The sequence below is a fragment of the Protopterus annectens genome, chromosome 4.part0 (assembly GCF_019279795.1).
Source record: "Protopterus annectens isolate FY-2018-M chromosome 4.part0, PAN1.0, whole genome shotgun sequence".
Classification (NCBI taxonomy): Eukaryota; Metazoa; Chordata; order Ceratodontiformes; family Protopteridae; genus Protopterus; species Protopterus annectens.
Window position 1 is genome coordinate 289592224 of NC_056733.1, and position 22442 is coordinate 289614665.

Genomic DNA, 22442 nt, shown 5'->3' on the forward strand with positions numbered 1-22442 from the left:
AAAATAGCTAGATGATAATTGTAAAAGTTGGATTTAAAGCTGAGAGTATGTTAAGAGCAGGGCTTAGAATAACCGAGTTGAGATGTATTAATATTATAAGCCAGAGGGCTAAATAAATAAGATGTGGGACTGATTATGTATTACAATGGAAGTTCTATTTGGGAGAAAAGCTGATCAAGGAATTGGGAAGGGAGAAAATACTCAGGAGAAGGGGCTTGTGCTAGTGAGAAGAGAAAGTATGCTAGCTACAGGGTAGAGAAGGGGCTATGGCTGCTGGCTGTCCTGGCTGTGAAGCGAGCTTTTAATCACCAGAAGTAAAAAATGTCAAGCATATGCTTTACTGCCAGCTTAGGGAGTACACATACATGTTTACTTCTTTACTGGAAGGGTGCTAGGATAGCAGTCCAGTGGCAGTTCAGGTTATTTTGAAAGGGGTCCGTAGCCGGCAGGCAGGTAGACTCTAGGTTTTGGATTTGAAATAGGCAGGATGCAGAGCTGGGAACTGCTTTTGCTTGATGAGAAGACAATCGGTATAATCACAAGGTGATGTAGTATCCAGTTTTTCCTTGTGTTCTGTAATGGCTGCTGTAACAAAGGATGTTAGCTGATGAATATTTTTATGGAATCTTTGTGTGGTCCAGGTAAAGTTTACACAGTAGTTGGAAAGAGATTATAAAATTGTCCCCAAATAGAGCTTACAATTTTAAAGTTATCATTTATCAAACTGAGGAAGGTTTGAAACCTTTCATCTGTATAAGCAAATCGATTCCCAAACACAACTGAGCAAATAATTTTGGAGACTGCCTGCATTAGAAAGATAGTTGGATCAAAGGGTGTCCCTCTCAGCTGTACAGATTTTCGCAGAATGTCCAGATAATTGGCTCATATTTTTGGCTTGTTCCTCTGTCTCCCTGGCAAATCACTGGGATGATCTCAGAATTGTAGGTATGTTCTTAATGAATAGGTATTTTAACAAAAAAAAAATCTTATGTAAGAATATCATGCAAAACATAAACATTTTTATTAATAATATTGTCATAAATGATCATTGAGACCGGGTGGGAATAATCCCCCCATTCTCACTATCCAAGCCTTCTCTTTCTTATTAAGTATATCATGCCAACCAGCCTTAGAGAATTTGGGACCACACACACCTTGTCAATTATAATAAATTGAAATTTAGCAGTGACATGGCCAATGGTGTGTTTATATAATGCATTAGTAAGAACTTTGTTCCTGACATTGCTGAGGTGTTCAGAAATGCGTAGCTTCATGGGTCTTGAGGTCTGGCCTATATAAAATGCTGAACAGGTGCATACAGCAAGAGAACCCAATCACTGCTGCAGCTGGCAAGTGTATTTTGAAAAATATGAGGTGTATTTTTACTCGTAAATTCTTTGGTTTTAACAATGTATTTGCAAAAAGTGCATTGACTGCAGGGGAAACAGCCCGTCAGTTTGGTTCCATCTAATGTTTTTTTGAATCATGTTGGTGGAATGGGGGTGATGTTTATAAAAACTGAAATGCCAACCCAAAGTAAACCCCCTCTGTGAAAGAAGAATGAGCATCTGTTATCTAACAATTCACATAACCAATCATCTGCTAAAAATAAGTCCCAATGTCTTTGTACCAGATTCATAAACCGAGATGTGTTCCTACCAAATGTGGTTACAAATCTAATTTTAAGGTCCGAATTGGGCCTCTTTCTGTGGTATGTAAGTAATTTCTTCCTAGGAATCTTGCTGACTTCATTGCTGGTTTTCAATAAATGTGTTTACGGATAACCACGTTCTGTAAAACGAGATGTCGACTCTATGTTGAAATATGAAAAATCATGGTTAGAGCATATACACCAAATTCTCATGTATTGAGATTTGGGAATATGTTGAATGTGTTTTGGACGACAGCTGGATGCATGCAACAAAGTATTAGAATGGTAAGGTTTCTGAAAAACTGAACTTTTCAGAGTACCATCCGGCTGTCCAACATCACATCAAGAAAAGAGATAGATTGCATATCAAACTTCACTGTAAAGTGAATACCACATTTGTTTTCATTCAGGTATTGAACAAACTGGTATAAATATATAGTGTCAGATTTCCAGATCATCCAGCAGTCATCCAAAAACCGCCTCCAAATATCAATTTCTTCAGTGAATATACTGTGATTATTATCATAGATCATCATATGCTCAAAATATCCCATAAATAAATTGGTGTAAATGGGTGCAAATGAAGCACCCACAGCTGTGCCCTTAAGTTGTAGATAACCGTTTCCATTGAAGTAGAAAACATTCTTTGTAAGGACATGCTCCATCAAACATAAAAGAAAAGTATTAAACCCTGGACTATACAATGATAACTCGCCCAACCAAAATTCCAAAACCATAAGGCCGTCCCAATGGGGAATGCTGGTATACAACGATGTAACATCAAGGATGCACATCAACCACCCAGGTTCTAATTGAGTGTCCGATATGATGTTAAGAAATTCCATTGTATCTTGTATTCTGGCCCTAATTGCCTTAAATAAAGGTTTCAACTATTTTGTCAAATAGACAGAAAGTGGCTCTGTTAATGAGCCCTTTCCTGAAACTATGGGTCGCCCTGGTGGATTACTAATGTTTTTATATATTTTGGGAAGGAGATAGAAATATTGTGGCAATGAATCTTTAACTTTAAGAAGGAAACAAGTTTTATCACAAATAATCCCCTCACTCACGGCAGTATCCAAAAACTCAAGAATTCCTGTACTTATGCAGGACTGTAGAAGCTTAGTTCAGCTGGTGAGATGCCCTTTTCTCTTCTATGTTGATCAGATTGTTAATTGCTATGTAAATCCAATGTAACTACTGTCTGTATATTTTAACTCTGGAGCTTGTCTCCCTGGGCCTTCGCTGAAAATGGACCTATGTCCAGTCGGACACTCCCGGTCAACAAATGTAAATAAATAAATAAAATGTCAACCTTAAATCGAGATGTGGGATCAATAGACATTGCCATATAGAATCTACCATCTTGTAACTGCTTGTTAGCTTCAGCAATATACATGGACCAATCCATCACTACTGTAGGCCCACCTTTATCAGCTTGAATAATAACTAGATTTTTATCCCTTTGTAGTTTATCGAGTATTCACATCTCTGCCAAAGTAAGGTTATTTGGAAGGGAAAAATCTTGTTTGTTAAAACCAAAATGCAGTTCCTTAAGCATGCATTTTTGAAAAAATATCGACATGTTTATTCATACGTGGCATGAAAGTTGAAGGATGGAATTTAAATTCGGGTTCAGTAGAATCGGCCATGACTATTTCTCACATTACTGAAAAATAATTTAAGATTAAGCAGTCTACAAAAGGAAAGTAAATCATCAACAAAGGTATTTTATAAGTTCATAGGTTCATACTAGGCTATCTGCCCTAGGGCATTTATAAGCCTAGCCAGAGTGTGTGTGGCTTTCACCACCCCTTAGGATGAGAATACTATACCCATTAGTTTGCTGTGCCTCTGTCCAGCAGTGATACAGAGATGATTCCCGGGGTAAACCTACGATCTCCCATCCACTCGTCAAGATTTCTCTTGAACAGAGTCAGTGAGGGGCTCTGCCTTACATGGACTGGGATTCTGTTCCATAGTGTAGGGAGTCTCTGGGTGATGAATCTGTCCCTCCAGCACGTCCTATTTATATCCATGTTGAGGTTTAAGTCTCTTGCTCTCGTGGCTCTGGTGGATTTGGATTTTTTGAGGTGGAGCATGTCCATTAATTCCGGGTTGGACATGGCCTTGTATGTCAGGCACAGATCACCTCTGAGCAGACGGTATGCAACTGAATAGAGCTGGAGTTTCTTCAGTCGGGCATCGTATGACATATGTTTGTGCCCCTTTATCCTTTTGGTGAGGAACTTGTGGGGTCTTTCCAACTGCTGCAGATGTCGGGAAAGGTACATTCCGAATGGGGCGTTGTACTCAATCATTGGTCTGATAAGTGAAGAGTACAGGGGTACAATGACCTCTCCTGATCTGGATGTGAATCCCTTCATGATCAGGTGGGCAATGTAGAAGGTCTTCCTAACCACTTTGGCAATGTGAGTGTCAAAAGAGAGGTTACTGTCAACTTGGGTCCCCAGGTCCCTGATAACTTCTTCCGTGTTTAATGGATTACCACCTATGTGGTAATTAGGGGTTACCTTGTTTTTCCCAAAGGGTATGACTATACATTTTTGGCATTTAGCTTAAGGCCATGGCTCTGGCACCAGTTATCCATTTCTGAGACCTTTCTGGAGGATGTCTGTGCCTGATGGAGTGTCAATTATGGTGCCCAGTTTGCAGTCATCTGCAAATTTTGTCAGCCACAATCCCCCTATGTTTGCCTGCACTTCAGAAAAATAAATGCCGAACAAGAGGGGGCCCGGGACTGAGCCCTGTGGGACACCGCTCGTGACCGGCTTAGAGTCTGACATGGCACCAGCAACTCTAACCCTGTGTGTTCTGTCCTTGAGCCAGTTTGCAACCCATCTTGTGACATATGGGTTTACATCTAAGCTGGTGAGCTTTTCTATGATGCCCGAGTGGGGTATTGTGTCGAACGCTTTTGCTAGGTCAAGGTAGGCTGTGTGAACTGCCTTACCCTCATCAATGGCCTTAGTGACTGTTTCGAAAAAGTCGACCAAGTTCAAGAGGCAGGATATGCCCTTGACCAAGCCAAATTAGGTAGGATCCAGTGCCTGTAGGTCCCCAATGTCTTTATTTATGAGTTCCATTATGATCCTCTCCATAGCTTTGCAGACAAGGCTCGTCAAGCTTATGGGGCTGTAATTTTCAAGGTCCGTAGAAGCACCGCCTTTGTGGAGTGGGACCACAGTTGCCATACGCCATTCTTTGGGTACGTATCCTGTAGTAAGGCTAAGATTAAACAGCAGCCTTATGTGTGGGTTTAGTTCCTCATTGAGTTCGTGTAGCACACAGCCAAAATCCAGGGATGAAGTTTAAACCTTTATTCAGTAGCCCATATTCAGAATCAGATAGTACAACAGATGAGATATTTAGCACATTGTTGGTACTTGTTTTGGTTCCAAAAGTTGCAACATCGCTTCTAGAGTTAAGCTTGAATTGACATTTGTGTTTATGTTTATGGCCCCCCTCCTTCTACCCCTAAAGGGACTATGCTACTACCTTGTTCTACATTACCCAGCTCAGAGGAAAAACTCCTCTTATGGGCTGGTGGTGTTTGTGAAGTGTCTGTATATGAGGAAGATTCTTCCCCTGAAGTGTCACTATTAAACTTTTTTAAGAACAGATTCCTTTTTCTTTTTTGACCAGAATAAGGAACATCAGTTTTAGCAAACAACACGTTTTACTTGTTCGAATGGCCAACCCTGACTGTAATCCTTTAAATCTCTGTTAAATTTACAGAGCTTCCGCTCCTTTAACTCTTTCTCAAAATTTAGCAGGTCACCGCTTAATTTATGAAGGCAGTTTGTATATGTAGGTAGGCCCTCAAATTGTTTGGCTTCCTGACAGATGGTTGTAACTACAGAAATTTGGGTCTCAGTTCTGCGTTCATAGAATGCATGCAAAGTTCTAACAAATTCCATAGATGTATTTTGTTGTACGTTAGACCAAGCAGTGAGTAACATACTGTGTGGTTGTCCCACCAATGGCTTAATCCGAATTCTTAAGCCCCTAGGTGAGATGCCCTTTTCTGTGTATGCCTTGCCTTAACTTAACATGCCACACACTCGATCTTAAAGTTTGCGTAGTCTTGTAAAGTTTGTCAGATATAGATATACATCCATCATCTAAGGACTGATTATTATTAATCTGCTCATTGCCCTTATGTAGCCCAAAAACTTGGATATCCTCCTTATCCGCTGATAAACGTTGGATTTATTCCCAGAAGACAGCCCACCCCAGCCTGGGACGTGAACTATGTTTTAGAAAAGCTTACTCTGCCTCTCTTCGAGCTTGCAGCATCCTCAGAACTAAAGTACCTCTCTTGGAAGACTGCCTTTCACCTGGCTATTACTTAGCCAGGAGAGTGTCAGAGCTTCAAGCCTTAATGGCCATTGAGCCATTTATCATCTTCCATGCAGACATGGTCTCCCTGAGAACCAATCCCTCCTTCATGCTAAAGGTGGTTTTGGATGTTACACTCAACCAGGCCATCCAACTGTGCCCACCTTCTTCCCTAACGCTCAGAACAAGGGGGAAAGGATACTGCATTCTTTGGATGTGCACAGTAACTCAGATTTTATCTAGATCGTACAAAGTCATTCAGGAAAACTGACCAGCTCTTGGTCAGCTTTAAAACATTTCCAAATGGATAGCACACTGCATCCAATTTTGCTACTCCCTGCATGGACAGCCACTCCCTAGGACCATCAGAACCCATTCTACTAGGGAAACATCTACTTTCACAGCATTCCTTAGAGGGGTACCCACCAAGGACATCCTGGAAGCTGCCACATGGACTTCAGTCCACACCTTCACCAAACATTACCATCTGAACCTGTTCTCAAAGGCTAGGGCTGAGTTTGCCTCTGCAGTTCTGCAGGGCATGCTCACCCAATCTTAAGTTTCAATTAACCTTCCACCCTTCTCCTCAGCTTTGGGAATCTTCCCAATGGTTAGGACTGCAGAAATGAAACATGAAGAACATAGTACAGTTGTGTACACTTACCATAAATGTAGATGTTCGAGTGTGTTCACTGATGCAGTCATGCTTTCCCTTCCTCCTTCCCTCTGATATCTGCTGTCCTTATTGAGACATATTTCTGTGGGGGTCTCTGACCCCAGGACTACTAATAATTATTAACATTGGACTTCTTTGGTGGTTAAGGCAAGAAAAACTGAGGTAATGGCATCGCCTGCTCTCCTTTATAGCTTGGACAATCTGACTTCACCAAGCAAGCCGACACACAAAACCTTGACTCTGGTATTTGGACCGACTGAGGGCTACCACAGCATGGATAACCCAATGGTTAGGACTGCAGCAGGGAATACACTCAAACATCTACATTTATGGTAAGTGTACACAACTGTACTTTCTCTCTGAACTTTGGGGCTGTTTGACACAACCTTTGTCTGGGGTTTTGAGTTATTTATTTATAGTCTCACAGCCTCCCTGACCCAGATGTCTTTAGACTCATTTCACAACAAACATTCATACTTCTACTTTTTCCCCACAGGAGGTGAAAATGTGATACATGAAATTTTAAATATCCTTTGCTTTCACAGCGTAAGAGTGAAAAAGAAAACACTATTTGTTCCTGAAAGTGATTTTTTTGACATTTGAAAATGATTTTACACATGAAAAGAAAGTAGAACTTGCAAATCAGAAGTTCAGTGTGCACTTCTGTTGCATTTGCTCCGAAAGGCACAGCTTAACTGAACTCATACCTCTCAACTGTCCCTGATTTTGACTCAAATTTTAGCTCTGTCCCTCTTTATCCCTCCTAAAACTAGTGACTTTTGGAGGAAAGGTGGTGAATTCCATTTGATGAATAATGACAGTAATAGAGTTATAGACTTCTTTTACTTCAGAAAATGTGTATTAATTCATATGCTCTGATTCTGTCAATGTTTCAAGTTAATAGCACTAATATTTTAAGTGTCCCTGATTTTTTCGTGACTTGTCCCTGATTCTGTTGAAATTTGTCCCCGATTGGTTGAGAGGTCTGAACTTGATATATGAATGTACAGATTTGTTGTCAAAAATGATTTTTCTAGGAATTGCAGTTGTTCTACAGATATAACTGCCTATAGACTACTATTCCAACCTATAAAGTGCCCTGCACTATCCAATATCCTACAACCATATACTCCCCATAGAACACTTAGATCTACCCACCAAAACCTAATCACCATCCACAGTCCCAAGCGCCCAGCTGGTCACCTTCTGCTTTCCTTCACCTTAGCAAAAAAATGGAATGCTCTTCCCTCCACTCTTAGGACCTGTGATAACCTCGAAAACTTTAAAACTCTTCTTCATTCTCACCTTTACTCAAACAGGAACTGCAATTGTACTCCTCACTCTATACCTCTCAAGGTCTCCTCCACTTTTACTCCTGGCTAACCTCTCACCTAGCTAACCTTGCTCATTTGTATTATGTATATATAACTATACTGTGAAATCTAGCCTCAAGGCCATTTGCCTGTTTTTTACACTTAAAATTGTAATTGTTTGTTTCTTTATGAATGCTACCTGTTTGTCAGTTATGCAAAGTTTCTTAGTAATTATTCATGTAACTATGTATTGTTGGAGCATTTCTCCCCAGGCCTTCACTGAAAACGGGCTCCCTGAGCCCAGTGGGACCTCCCTGGTCATCAAACTGGAATAAATAAATAAATAAATAAATAAATAAATAAATAACCCTGTACTGATTATCGCCATGAGTAGGCCTACGTGATCATTAGACTGTTTGAGACTGCCATGTGGTATTATCTTCTGTTTCCATTAGGTGTGCAGTACAACTTTGCTTAAGGTGTCAGAATGAAGCTAATATCCAGAACTTGAATTTGTTATTTCAGTAGCTAGTGCAGTATTTCTTTTACTCTGCATGTCATGATGTCTATACTATATATAGACAACAGCAGTGTCCTGCTATATAAATCCGATCCGACTTGCAGTGGCATTCTTGAGTGTGTTTTCGACTAAAGTATCTTACTTGAATTCCCTTCATTTTTTATTGTGAGCTGCCTTGGATCCTTCATGCAAAACTGTTCTCACCTGAAAAAGATGCTCCCGCAACCAAACAGAAAATAAATGTGAGCAGTATCCAAAGCACTCAAAAGCTTTCAGGCAAAATTCAGTCTGGGTCCTTGGCAGTGTTTGTAAGTGCTTCTATGCATATGTAATCAAATATCCTTGCTCCTTGTAAACAGCACTTCCATGTTATTGCCTATCTTCTCCATGATTCTACTGTGGAAGGCGTGTACTGGTGCACACTCCATCACCTCCTCCGGATGAAAGGTGAACACTTTCATTCCTCTTCTCCCTCATACTAGCTTCAGCAGGTGTCTGAGCTGCTGATTGAGCTCTGGCCAGTAGAATCATCATTGAGGACTGGGCTGCTGATTGAACTCTGCTTGAGTCATAATTAGGGATTTGACTCAGTCTAAACTGTTGTAATTAAGTGACTGTCATACTTCGTTATTCTTGTATTTTCATTTTTATAGTTACCAGGTAAATAAGTTTGGTTTGTTTTTACGAAGTATGCATGTATTCCTTAGCACTGCATTTTTTAAAGACCTTTCTTGACCTTCTTCTTTCCACCTCCTTTTTTCTGATGTTTCTCTGTCACCTTTTACTGATGTCTCATTACATATACATGTCACTGTATTTTCAGAACTTGAGACTTCGATTTTCCTTGACACTTTGTTTCTAAAATGCTAGATAGCAAGTGTTCAGTGAAGTTAATTCAGAGCTGTCTTAAAGAACTGCGTTGTGAATTTTTAGTGCTGCTTCTGTTTTCAGAATTGGTTAGGTGTTATGTTGTGCGTATTGATAATGTCACCTTAATCTTACACTTCACAGAGGAAGCCACCTTGCTCAGAGTTAGAAATATATGGCAATGTGCTGTTCTCAATGGAAGTCAAATTCAGTTTCTTAAATCATCTTTAGTCAGATTTACAGGCAGACTGTTGCAAAACTGGATGTTATTTTCACCCATTTTCTCTCGCTTTATGCTATACATTACCTTTTATATATCTCCTTCTACAGTCATGGCAATATTTATCATTTTATCTGATAATGAGCATCATTGATCTTTATCAGCCTAGTCTTGATCACTGTATTTCATGTTGCGTGTCACTCATAATGAATTTGTATATATTTTCCACTTGATTGCAGTCATGATAATTGTCATTTTCAGGATTGCTTGAATCAGTGGTGTGCACCTGAATGAGTTACATACTACAAATGCTTTTGGTACCCACTATGTCTGTGGTCATAAGAATTTATCAAGGAAAAAAAGCATTTAATATTTTGTATTCATAAAAGATTCATTAAAAAAGGCATCCAGCAAACCTGTATAAATAAGTCTTATATCCATAATTGTCTGCAGTCTTAGACTGAATGGAAGGTCAGTCAGCTTGTCTTTCCTCGTTTGCCAGCTTGACAGCAATTTGTATACTCAAGCAGTGTTGCACTCTGTCACAAATTACCTGTCAGAGATGCAAGTCGTTGGAGGGATCACTCTTAAAAACGGTCTGTAAGCACCGCATACCTACACATAAATCCAGTGAAAATTACTATTTGCTAAGAGTAGGTCTCAGTGGAAATTAAAAACTGCAAAATGTACTGCCACAACCAAAATAGAGACTCACTGGAAAAAAAAGTTAATTGCCCACAAACCATGTATGCTTAAACTCTTTATGCATAAGAATGCACTAGTGACTGGTAACTCCAAAGCAGGTCACACTGACTCTTTCACAAGGCTAGACAGAAATAGACTGACAGTGAGATCTCTTTCAGGTGTCTGTTTTTTTGACATCTCAAGGGCACTCGGGAGGAACAGATACGACTGTGACATGGTTGTGATCCGTCTGGGTGTAAATGACCTGGAGCCCAACACCCTAAGGGCTATGCAGAGAGTTATTTCCAAGTTAGCCATGCATGTCATAAATGCAGGAAAGACACTGTTGCTGATTAAAATGTTACTTTCACCAGTAGTGATACTGTGGTACAAGGAAAAGATGATTGTTTTCAATAACTGTCTGAACAAGAGTTGCCATTCGAGAAGGCTCCATTATGTGTCAGTGTGAGATGAGCTGTTAGACATGCCTACTTGTTTCATCAAGGGTAGCTTACATTTCTCACTCCAGGACTTCCTCATACTGGCTAAAAACGTTGCTGCCCTCGTCATTTTTTTTTTTTGCACAGTCCAGCTAATGGATCTTAAAACCTCAGAGGCATAAATAAAGCCAAAGGCAGTATTAATGCAGCACTGCTCAGTACCAAGAGTCTAAATAAGTTGCCTGACCTTGAAGTCCTTTAGCATTTGAAGCAAACCCACATGTGTGTATTATTACTAAAATCTGGTTTAAAATTGCAGAAAACACCCCCTTTGTACCAGAGTTTTGCACCTGCCTCCCCTTTAGACTGAGTAGGAAATGTGGCAGAGAGTTTGAGACCACATTACCTCAAGGCAGATTGCCAGAGCCCAGCAAAAGAACTTATTCAGATTCATATCAGCCTAAATAAAAACAATTGTCTGATTGTAGCATGTTACAGGCTCCCCCCCCTCTCCCTTTGATGATGCCTGAAAACCATGTCTGTTGACTAAATATGTTAGATGAACTTCAAATGTACAAAAACTCCATCATTCTGGGTGACTGTAATTACACATCGATAACAGGTAGACCAATTCCCTAACTGTAAACTATGTTCACAAATTCCTTGATTTCATAAAAAAGAATTCTCTAGTTCATTCAGGCCTTTAGACGACAAAATGTTCTTGACATGCTGTTTAAAAAAATAGCATCTATATGCACTATTCCATTGGTATATTCTTTTCTAGTCTTGTCTGACCACAAATTGGTAACCTTCTCTTTCAAAGTCCCTAACCAGCAGTTGCAAATATCACAGTGTTGGAAGGCTTAAATGTATAAACTTCATACAATTGCATAATGAAGTCTAAAATTTCAAGTATAAGTGTGACCCACAAAGTGTTGACATGGCTAGTAGTTATGGAAATAAAATTTAAATTCACCTAGAAAACTGTATAAATCTGACTGTCCCTGCCAAAACTTAACAAAATGGGAAGGGAAAGAGCAAACCAGTCTGGTAGTCCACATGTATAAATAGAGTACAGTAAAAGGGAAAACTCATTAAAATATAAAGCACTCTATGAGTCTGGCAGGTATATCCTCAGAGAGCATGAAGACAACTGTTAGGATACCACAGGAATCCATGTTGGGACCTCTGCTAGTCAGCATAGATCTCCAAATCAAAAAGAAGGAACTGTGGTTAACCAAATTAGCCTGTAATTGTTAACCAAATGTTGTACTCAAATCCTTTTCTGATGTGCAGAAGCTACAACGCCAGGTTACACAGGTCAGTAGCTGGTGCTCTGGAAACCTGATAAAACTAAATGGTAAAAATGCATTATTGATGCATTTGGTGTACAGACCCTCCACCCCGCATATCGTATAGAAAACACTCATCTCCAATATGAAGATGCTGTGAGAGACCTTGGAACATGGATAGATAACTCCTTCTCCTTTGATCATCCTTTTGATTCTACGAAAATAAAACAATAAGATAAGCTAGAATGCAGTACGTAGTAATCCTAAAATAAAAGGAGAGAAAACATTAAATGCAGCATTGTGTAATTAAAACTGATAAGGCTGAAAGAACTTGCAATTAATAGGTATAAAGGATCCAGGTGGTGGAGAACACACAAGTGTTGCTTAAATCACGTGGAAATATCATGATAGATATATGCCAGTTCAGAAAGATACAGCTTCAGTTCTACCTTAAAACCAGAAAGAGCTGGGGAAATTGCTTATGAGTGATGCAAACCACAGCTCACTGTGGAGGGTCCCATGCACTTATGATTCATCCAAACCACAGCTCACAGCAAGAGGCTCTGTTGTGCTTTATAAGTCATGCAACATACAGCTTATGGAGGGTCTTTTGCAGTAAGGTGCAATAACTAGTTGAGTATTAAAAACATCAGTTTTTTTCTTTAGAAGGTTGCATTAAGTAGATTGTTGTTAGCCTTTGATCATTTTCTGTTCATTGGTGCCCCCTCAGTCCTTTCTATAATGTAAGCCTTGTAACTTTATGTACGTATTTATTACAGTTATGCTTGATAAGTTTTATTGAGCCAAGATTGATGACAATGAGAACTGATCCCAGCCCTCCTAAATCCAGTGTATGATGTCATGGCTTGTACCCATGGGAAAGCATGCATGCCCTCTGAACAAGGAAGCTATAAAATCTAAGAATGTGTACCAAAAGAACATCATTAGAAGGGAAAACCTCAGCAGTTTCACATTGAGAGTTCTGTCAAAGGTTATCTGATGTGGATTATTAACTTTTTAAAGTGATCTACAGCTAGGTTTGCTTCTACAGATTAGAATGTTTGTGTGAACATTTACTTATTGTGTGCAGAGGATAGCTAACATTTGTTTTCTCCTTTTTTTTAAGAGGAAGTACCTTCACTCAGTTACCAGATAAGTTTGCAGCTGTGCCTTCAGATAGTTTGTTAGAGACCACTAGCACACATGGCTTCAGTGACATCGTTGTGAATTTTGTGGTTTTGCACTTCACTATAATTACTAACTGGTTTCAGAGATAGTTAGAACAGTTCTCAAAGTAAAAATAACCCCCCGATGAACTCCAGAAAATTGTGTGCGCATCTGTGTGTCTGCGCATGCACACAGATTTTGCTTGGTAGTGGTTTAAGGCTGTGAGCTGTAGTTCCTGTTGCAGAGGGTTTGATTTCTTTAGCCATCATTTGACTACTGTGAGACCCTGAGCAAGTCACCACACTCCTGGGTTGCCCCTATAAAAGGACAATTTGTCCAGTGAGCCTCCCTGGTTAACAAACTGATATTAGTATTATATATGTATATTATGTATGTGTATCTGTATTCTTTTTCCAAAAAGCACTCTGGCACTGTCAGAACTAATACAGTCAACTTCAAAACCACAATTTTCCTCTCAGGAATGAATTTTCATGATTATTTCTTACATACCAATATTTTTGTTCTGGAAATCCTGATTTCAACACAAGCACAATTAAGAAATGAGCTTCCTTTTTAAATTTGTATATATTCTGCCTACAAAGGAGAATGCAGGTTTGATATTAACTTTTCTGTGCCTTCGGCCTTTAATCGACTTGTATTGTAGTGCTATGCACATCCCCGTTTCACTGCCCTTCACAGTTTATTCTTCTTCCTCATTCCTTCCATCTTATTTATGGGTCTGTGCCATAGTTCCTCATTAGCTAATCCTGAAAAATGTATAAAACTTGGGATCTTATTTTCTCTCTTGAGTTAAGGTGAGACTCCCTTTCCTCCTCAGTATACCTCTTCTACAGCTGCAGAGAGAGAATTTTGTTTGCCCCAACTTTAATGCTGTATTTTTTATGTTAACTGAGTTAACCCTACCAAGCAGAGCCTATTTTCAGATTGGAACTGAGGAGGAAAAGCCTATGTCTTTTGGAATAACCTTCAGTTTCACAGTACAGTAGATACATTGCAGTAAAAGCACCTTCACAACATGGTGTTAATCAGCGTACTGTTACAATTAGAGGTAATTTTTAAAGCAGTGTGAGTAATTGTGACACATAAAAAGTAATGGGTTCAGTTACAATAGTCAGACATGCTGCAAAGAGTTCAGTCATTTTATGTTTGGGAGGGTGGCCTAATGGTTAAGGTGTTTGCCTTACAACCACAAAGTACAGGGTTTGAGTCTTACAAAGGATAATTGGCTAGGCTTAAAATGGCTCGCAAGGGCAATTAGCCTAGTACTAATCTATGAACCTATGTATTGCCAGTACAGTAATCAGACTTTTGGGTACAGGTACTGTAAGTAGAGATGCACCAAGTCCTCACCTGTGCTAGAACAGGTGCAATGATATTGAGCCTTAGAAAGAACCCAGTAGCCTCGTACAAGAATGGTTGCAACTGTTTTATTTTATGCAGCATAAAATTAGTAAACAAGTGAAATTGCAGAGTGTTGTGTAGCAAGTCCCAAGCAGCAGCAAAATCACATCAATACATAAAACCATAGCAAGATGAAGTTGAAAGGAGCAACTGCTCAGGGTGCAAGATATAAGGGGGTGCATTGGGCACTGTATAAGAGATGCCATTCAGTCCCGAGAAGCAGTTTTAGTAATCATGTAGACAACGTAGATCATGATTGTTAAATAAGAGTTAGTGTTTCTGTGTTAGAAACAAAAAAAATTAACATTTAGCCTTAACTTTGCCCTGATTAGGTACGTCATTGAATGTAATATCTCCTTTGGCATATATCTGTCCAGACACATGCAACAACTGGAATACCCACAGAGATCACTTACTAAAAGGATAAAAGGCTTAAACACCACGTCCTACATGGACCAACTTCAAGCCCTGTCACTATACTGTGTATTCTACAGACTGCTAAGTAGTGTCCTGTGTCTGGCATACAAGGCATCCTCTGACCCAATACTGATAGATTTACTGCACATCTGCAAGTCAGATTGTATCAGAAGTGCTCTGTCTAGGGATCTAAACCTCTACTGCAACAGCAACAGACCAGTTTGAGGGACAGATGTATTTCACAAAGGATACTACTGCTGTGGACCAAATTCCCCATCCACATAAAACAAAATTCAGCCCTGTCCATTGTCAAGCAAAACTTAGCTTTATCGACGGAAACAGAAATTTTAGTCCAGGACTTCCCTGTGTACTACTAATAGACAGATGCAGCTCCTAAGTGGATTTTCCTATGTATGGGTCCTGTCAAATTGTGCCTGGTATGATCCCAATTGTTCTCATTATGGGTAACATATAATTATCACCCATAGGATGGCTAAAGCCATTGTCAAACCAAATGGGATAGGTTATTTCTAGCACAAAAGGAGAAATTGGCTAGGCTTAAAATGGCCTGCAAGAGCAGCTAACCTAGTACTTACTTATGAACCTATGAATATGCAGCTGTCATAGTGCCTAGAAACAGTTTAACAAAGGTAGTTGATTCAGCTTTGCAAAAAGCTTTTTAGTCGATATGTAATAGGTTTTTGCATACCTTGTAGAGTTTTTTTTCAGTATACATAAATGATGGGCTGTGAATTCTAGTGGTGAAAGAGTACATCTGTTTGCTACAATTTGACAGGAGTGTTTAAAAAATATATATTTATGAAGTACAAAATAGTACTGCTTGGGCTGAATTTATTTTAATCTTGATCCTCAAGTCTGAGAGGACTTTCGTCAACTCTGAGGACATTTTCCTGAACTTGAGGATGTGCCAAATAGGACCATTACCCAGGGTGTAAATTTTCCTCGGTGTACACATACTACATGGAAGATGAGGTAAAGGAGAAAAGGAGGGAAGATTGTAAGTGTTAGGAGGGTATTGTAATTGTGGGAAGAGTGACTATGTTACTTGTAAAAGACATGAGGACTTAGTGCAGAGGCAAGGAAGAAGCAATTCTGTATAACTGTTAAAGTGAATTAACAGCAGGTTACACAGACTAAGATACTGTGCAACTGTATATTCGTACTCTGAAAAGTTTATTGAAACAAGTCGACCAAGCACTACTGTTGTTGAGATTGTAACATTTTCTTTATAACACAGATCACTGTTAGATGCACTGCACTTCCTCAGCAGACTCAAATTACAAAATGTCCACACCAGACAGTTCTTTTACTGTCAGTTTTGTCTAGTTTAAAACCTCGTCCTTAAAGAAACATTCTTTTCCTGTATTGAAGTATCTTTCATCTGCATCCTTATGTTATCCAGAGCAAACCGTTTTCTCATCAGGCCAAAATGTTCTTTCATTAATAGGATAGTCTGTAACTTTTCTGCTGTTAGCCCTTTCCGGTTAGCAGGTTTACTTACTTGAATATCTGGATACATTCAACTGTTTGATATTTCACCAAGCCTCTCTTGTCAATGCCATTTGTTACAAAAACATTCAGAAGTATGTTACTTTTTGTTCCACACAAGCACATTCTGTTAGGCTAATCATACTTGTTTACTACATATATTTTTCTGTAGTTGCAGATGCTGCTGTTACATGATATTTCTAAAAACGTCACACCGTTACTATGATAGAAAGCAGTTTTACCAAACCTCTGTTACTGTGAAAGAAAAATAGTTTTTCGAAATTATATATATGTGTGTGTGTGTGTGTGTATATATATATATATATATATATATATATATATATATATATATATATATATATATAATATTTATTTATTTATTTTCTTCTTCCTCTTCTTTCAAGTACATGTTATCACTATGAGGGAAACCAGTTTTACTTTATATAATTCTATCAGTTCCCCTTTTTTATTTTGAAAACCAAAAAATGTTCAATCAAAATTTAAATCAATCTTTGAATTTTACAGAAAAATCATGTCTCCATTGGTTATGTTCCATTCTTTATCATCTACATTAGTTACAATAGATACCCAAGAGAATTTATGACATAAGCACTGTCACTGTAAAAAATAGGCTTTGGCAATTTCAGAATGCCCCTTACGCTTCCTGACAAGGAGTCCTCGCTGTCAGTCTGATAATGGCTTCCAGAAATTTTGCAACTTATGACAAAAACTGTACCCAAACTGACACAAACGATACCAACTTGGCTGGAACTCAGTAATAAAGGCAACCGCAATCCTTTTGAAGGTTGTTTAATAAATCCCACACGATAAAACCACGACAGCAAATAGAATATACACAAGACTGAAGAAATTAGATCACCAAATTTCACATGTAACACCCTCCGATGTTAAGCGCTTTCATTTGCTGTATGCAAACTTCATCAGAACACATTGAGTGTTACACACAATTGAATTTAAACACGTTTTGGCGCCATTCTGGATGATAAACTTAAAGGAACATAACATGCTATTTGTGACCATGAAAATGATAAAACCTACTACAAATTAATTCAACCCTATGCATATATGTATATATCCAAAACTAGTATGTCCTAGTATAAAAATAACAATAAAACATATGCAATAGATATGTTCCACATCTTTCAATAATTAAAATGTTTAAAAACTACTAATACAATGTCATAATAGTAGACCACTGCTACTGTGTGCAAATTGTAGATGTCACTGAAGGACTAACCATAAACAACTATCCTCTATCTATGAATAGTGACAGCTGATAATTTGCTGTCAACTAGTGGATTTAATTAACTAGATATGTAACAAACAATTTATGGAAATGCACGATTACTACTAACCGTCTCTGGGGTAAGTTGGTTAGCTGTTCACAATTTTAGAAATGGTTTGATACCAATAAAATCATTTAATCCTGGGGTTCTTGTGGCATCAACCAACATCTGCCATTTGCTCTCCCTACATGATAGTTTATTTTTCCAGTCGCCCCCTAGAGGATTAATGATTTCTTGATCAATGATGGTAAATGTAAATACATGTTGTTCATTAGTATCCTTGATATGTCTATATAAAGCATTCTTTAGGTCTTTATTTTTGATTTTATAATAATGTTCATAGATACGTTTCTTCAATTGCCTCTCCGTCTTTCCAATGTAGAAAGCGGGGCATATATTACATTTGGCTAAATACACCACTTGTTTCGTGTAACAGAAACCTCCTATGCTCTTAATTTTTGTATGATTGACATCTTCCAAAATAATGTGGGTTGAGGTGTTAATATATCTACACTGTTTGCATTGTCCACACTTTTTGGTATATGCTTGTCTGTCATTGATAATATTTACATTATTGCCTGCTCTCTCCAACAATTTTTTGACATTTGGGGCTGTCCTGTAAACTACGATAGGGTGTGAGCCCAACTTGTCTCTACATTCATCTGTAACCATTAAGAAATCCCAATATCTGGTCAATATTTCCTTGATGTAGTGAACAAAGGGTGAATAGGTTAGCACACAAACTCTACCTCCCTTAAATATGTTGGCTGTATGTGTTTTGTTTATACTTTCATATTTGCCTAACAAGGGGATATATTTGATGTTCCATTGCGAGCTAACATAATTGATAGTGTCATCCAATAATGCCTTGGGATAACCTCTATTTAAAAATAATTGGAAAATAAATTTCATTTCTTTCTCCATCTCCTCTTTCTCCGATGACATCCTTGCTCCCCTGATACATTGACCTTTTACAATATTTTTAAAAATGTGTCTAGGATGATTACTCGAGTAGAATACATAATCGTTAGAAAATGTCGATTTTCTATGAACTTTGGATGCATACCCTTCTGTGGTTTTGTAGATATACATGTCCAGGTATGATATACCACTATCATTGACATTATATGTGAATTTTAAGAAGTCTGTGGTATTATTAATATACTCTATAAATTTAGCTACCTCATTCCTGTCACCATTCCACAAAACAAAGATGTCATCCAAAAATCTTACATATAACTTTATATTATCTCTAAAACAGCTATTGAATACATACTTGGACTCCCAATCTAACATGACTAAGTTTGCAAATATGGGTGCACAAGATGCACCCATTGCAACACCTGTATTTTGTCTAAATACTTCACCCTCGAAAAATATGTAGTTATAATCTAATACTAGGGACATCATATCAAGTATTAATACTATTTTCTCCCAGCTTAAGTTAGAGTAATTTCTCAAACTGTTACAGAAAGAATCTAAGCCTTCTTCTTTCGGGATGCATGAAAATAGATCACATACGTCTATAGTCACAAATATATACTCAGATTTACATGTCATCGGGGTTAATTTCCCTAAAAAATCCCAAGAGTCAATGACGAGGTGTGGTATGTTATTATAAATATGTTTGACCCAACTATCAATAGTACGTCCTATGTTAAAGGTTTTTGATTTCGACCCTGATAGGGGGCGACTGGAAAAATAAACTATCATGTAGGGAGAGCAAATGGCAGATGTTGGTTGATGCCACAAGAACCCCAGGATTAAATGATTTTATTAGTATCAAACCATTTCTAAAATTGTGAACAGCTAACCAACTTACCCCAGAGACGGTTAGTAGTAATCGTGCATTTCCATAAATTGTTTGTTACATATCTAGTTAATTAAATCCACTAGTTGACAGCAAATTATCAGCTGTCACTATTCATAGATAGAGGATAGTTGTTTATGGTTAGTCCTTCAGTGACATCTACAATTTGCACACAGTAGCAGTGGTCTACTATTATGACATTGTATTAGTAGTTTTTAAACATTTTAATTATTGAAAGATGTGGAACATATCTATTGCATATGTTTTATTGTTATTTTTATACTAGGACATACTAGTTTTGGATATATACATATATGCATAGGGTTGAATTAATTTGTAGTAGGTTTTATCATTTTCATGGTCACAAATAGCATGTTATGTTCCTTTAAGTTTATCATCCAGAATGGCCAAAACGTGTTTAAATTCAATTGTGTGTAACACTCAATGTGTTCTGATGAAGTTTGCATACAGCAAATGAAAGCGCTTAACATCGGAGGGTGTTACATGTGAAATTTGGTGATCTAATTTCTTCAGTCTTGTGTATATTCTATTTGCTGTCGTGGTTTTATCGTGTGGGATTTATTAAACAACCTTCAAAAGGATTGCGGTTGCCTTTATTACTGAGTTCCAGCCAAGTTGGTATCGTTTGTGTCAGTTTGGGTACAGTTTTTGTGGATTCTCAGTTGCTTTCTACTAACATGGCTGGTATCGGTGAGGACACGCAAGCCATTCAGGAAGGAGATGAGCTGAAGCAGCTACGATCGGAAGTCTCGGGGCTCCACGCGGAAGTGAAAAAACTAACTCAACTGTTTTTCAGTTTGATGGAGAACGCCAGACCGGCACTAGATAACACTGAGGAGAAGATAGACATGGTTAAAACGGCCTCACACTGCTGTTCAAAAAAGGAAATAGTCTTAACAGCAGATTCCAGTGCAGATACTGATATCCCGAATGGCCAATGTAGCCCGGTTAACGATCTTTCAGCCACTCGTCACGAGTCTCTTGAACTGTTGCAGACTGACGAGAAATACGTGCTTTCACCGGACTTTACATTTGATTTTAGTTTGTTGCAGAATCGGATGGATATGGAAAAGAAGGGGGCCATACCGAAAAGCAACACAGCTTTAAAAACATATGTGTCCGGTGGCGCCAAAGACTTCAAAAACAAAGGTATTTCTGCAAAGACTATATCTAGTCCTTGTAAGGACATTGTATTTAACAAACATACTAGATCTAAAACAGGACACTTTGAGAACGATGCTATAAATGTATTTCTTAATAACGAATATGATTTTAGTAAAGTGCATCAGACCCCCGCTCCACAAGAGGGGAATTTGAATAATAATTCATTGAAAGATATGATTTATAATTTTGGGAAGAAACTGTCCTCTATAAAAAATATTAAAGTGGATAATGCATATTTAAACAAATGTATCAGTATCCAGGTGGTTCCCAAAGGCATAAGATTTTTCAAACTGCCTATGGGTTTGACATATAATGACCAAGTGAAATTTGAATTTAATAACTTATTTGATGAATTCGGGTTCAAATATATGAAATTGTTAATTCAGCACAATGATGAAAAAATGTTTACACTTACACATGAAGTAGAAATCATTAATCAAAGTATTCTTAAACATGTAGATTTCCATACTTGGCAGGATTTGTACAACAAACAATTTTATACAGCAGATAAACAAGCACAAAGTATTTTTAACAGAAAACATGGTAAACTAGATAGAGATGTTGAATCCTATCGTATACATAAAGCATACATATGGCCACAGGAAAGACAGAGCAGAACAACAGAAAGGAAATATGGAGACAGATTTAGTAGAGAGGAGTACAATGAAAATTTTCACGGAGACAGATTTCACCCCACATACAAGAAAAATACGAAGTTTTACAATTAATTCAACAGGAAAAAGTAGATCAAAATATTATTGTGGAAACTGATACACATGATAGAGAGATAATGTCCGACAACATTTTGCCAATAGAAGACATAAATCCACCAGACTTAGTACAAGATTCATTATCCAGACCCAAGATGGTTATGAGCACTTTTAATGGTTTTAACGTGTTCAATTATTCTGATTATACAATTCAAGAGGAATTCTACCATTTATTAGTAAAAGGTATGAAATTTATTCCTAATTCAGAATTCAACCTGGTGGATAGTATAAGGGACATTAGATTATTCTGTAGGAAGCTTAATTTAGCCATGCAGTTCAACAGTGATGAAGACGACAATTATCATGTGGAAAATACTTTAAAGAAAAAAAGCTGTTACATACCCAATAGTAACCCCATGGTTACGAATTACGAAAATGTGGTATGCAGTGACATTTACAAGTTTAAAAAACAAGTGAGAAGGAATCACAAATCAGTGTATAAACCAATGGATAACTTAACTACAGAAGAAAGAACATGTCTTAATGAACTCATAAAAAATCCTGAAATCAGAATAATGAAACCAGATAAGGGCGGAGGTGTGGTAATATTTTCAAAACATGATTATAAAGCTGCCATTCACAAAATCTTATACGAATCAGGACATTATGAAGTCATTTCAATGAATCAGGTGAACATAGGATATAGACGTATTTATTCCTTTGTTGAAGAATACCTTATAGATAACAGAATTACCAAGGAGATTCATGACTTTATTTACATTAAATTTCCCACATTGGCCCACATAATAGGCATCCCAAAGGTTCATAAATCTCTTCTTGATCCACCTTTCAGACCCATAATATCAGGGTCGAAATCAAAAACCTTTAAC

At 37.9% G+C, this 22442-nt stretch overlaps 1 protein-coding gene across 1 annotated transcript in view; it reads left to right on the plus strand.

Moving 5' to 3' along the window:
• SLC8B1 (solute carrier family 8 member B1) overlaps positions 1 to 22442 on the plus strand; it is a 1008250-nt gene that overhangs the window by 663200 nt on the left and 322608 nt on the right. The gene's annotated exons all lie outside the window — the stretch shown is intronic.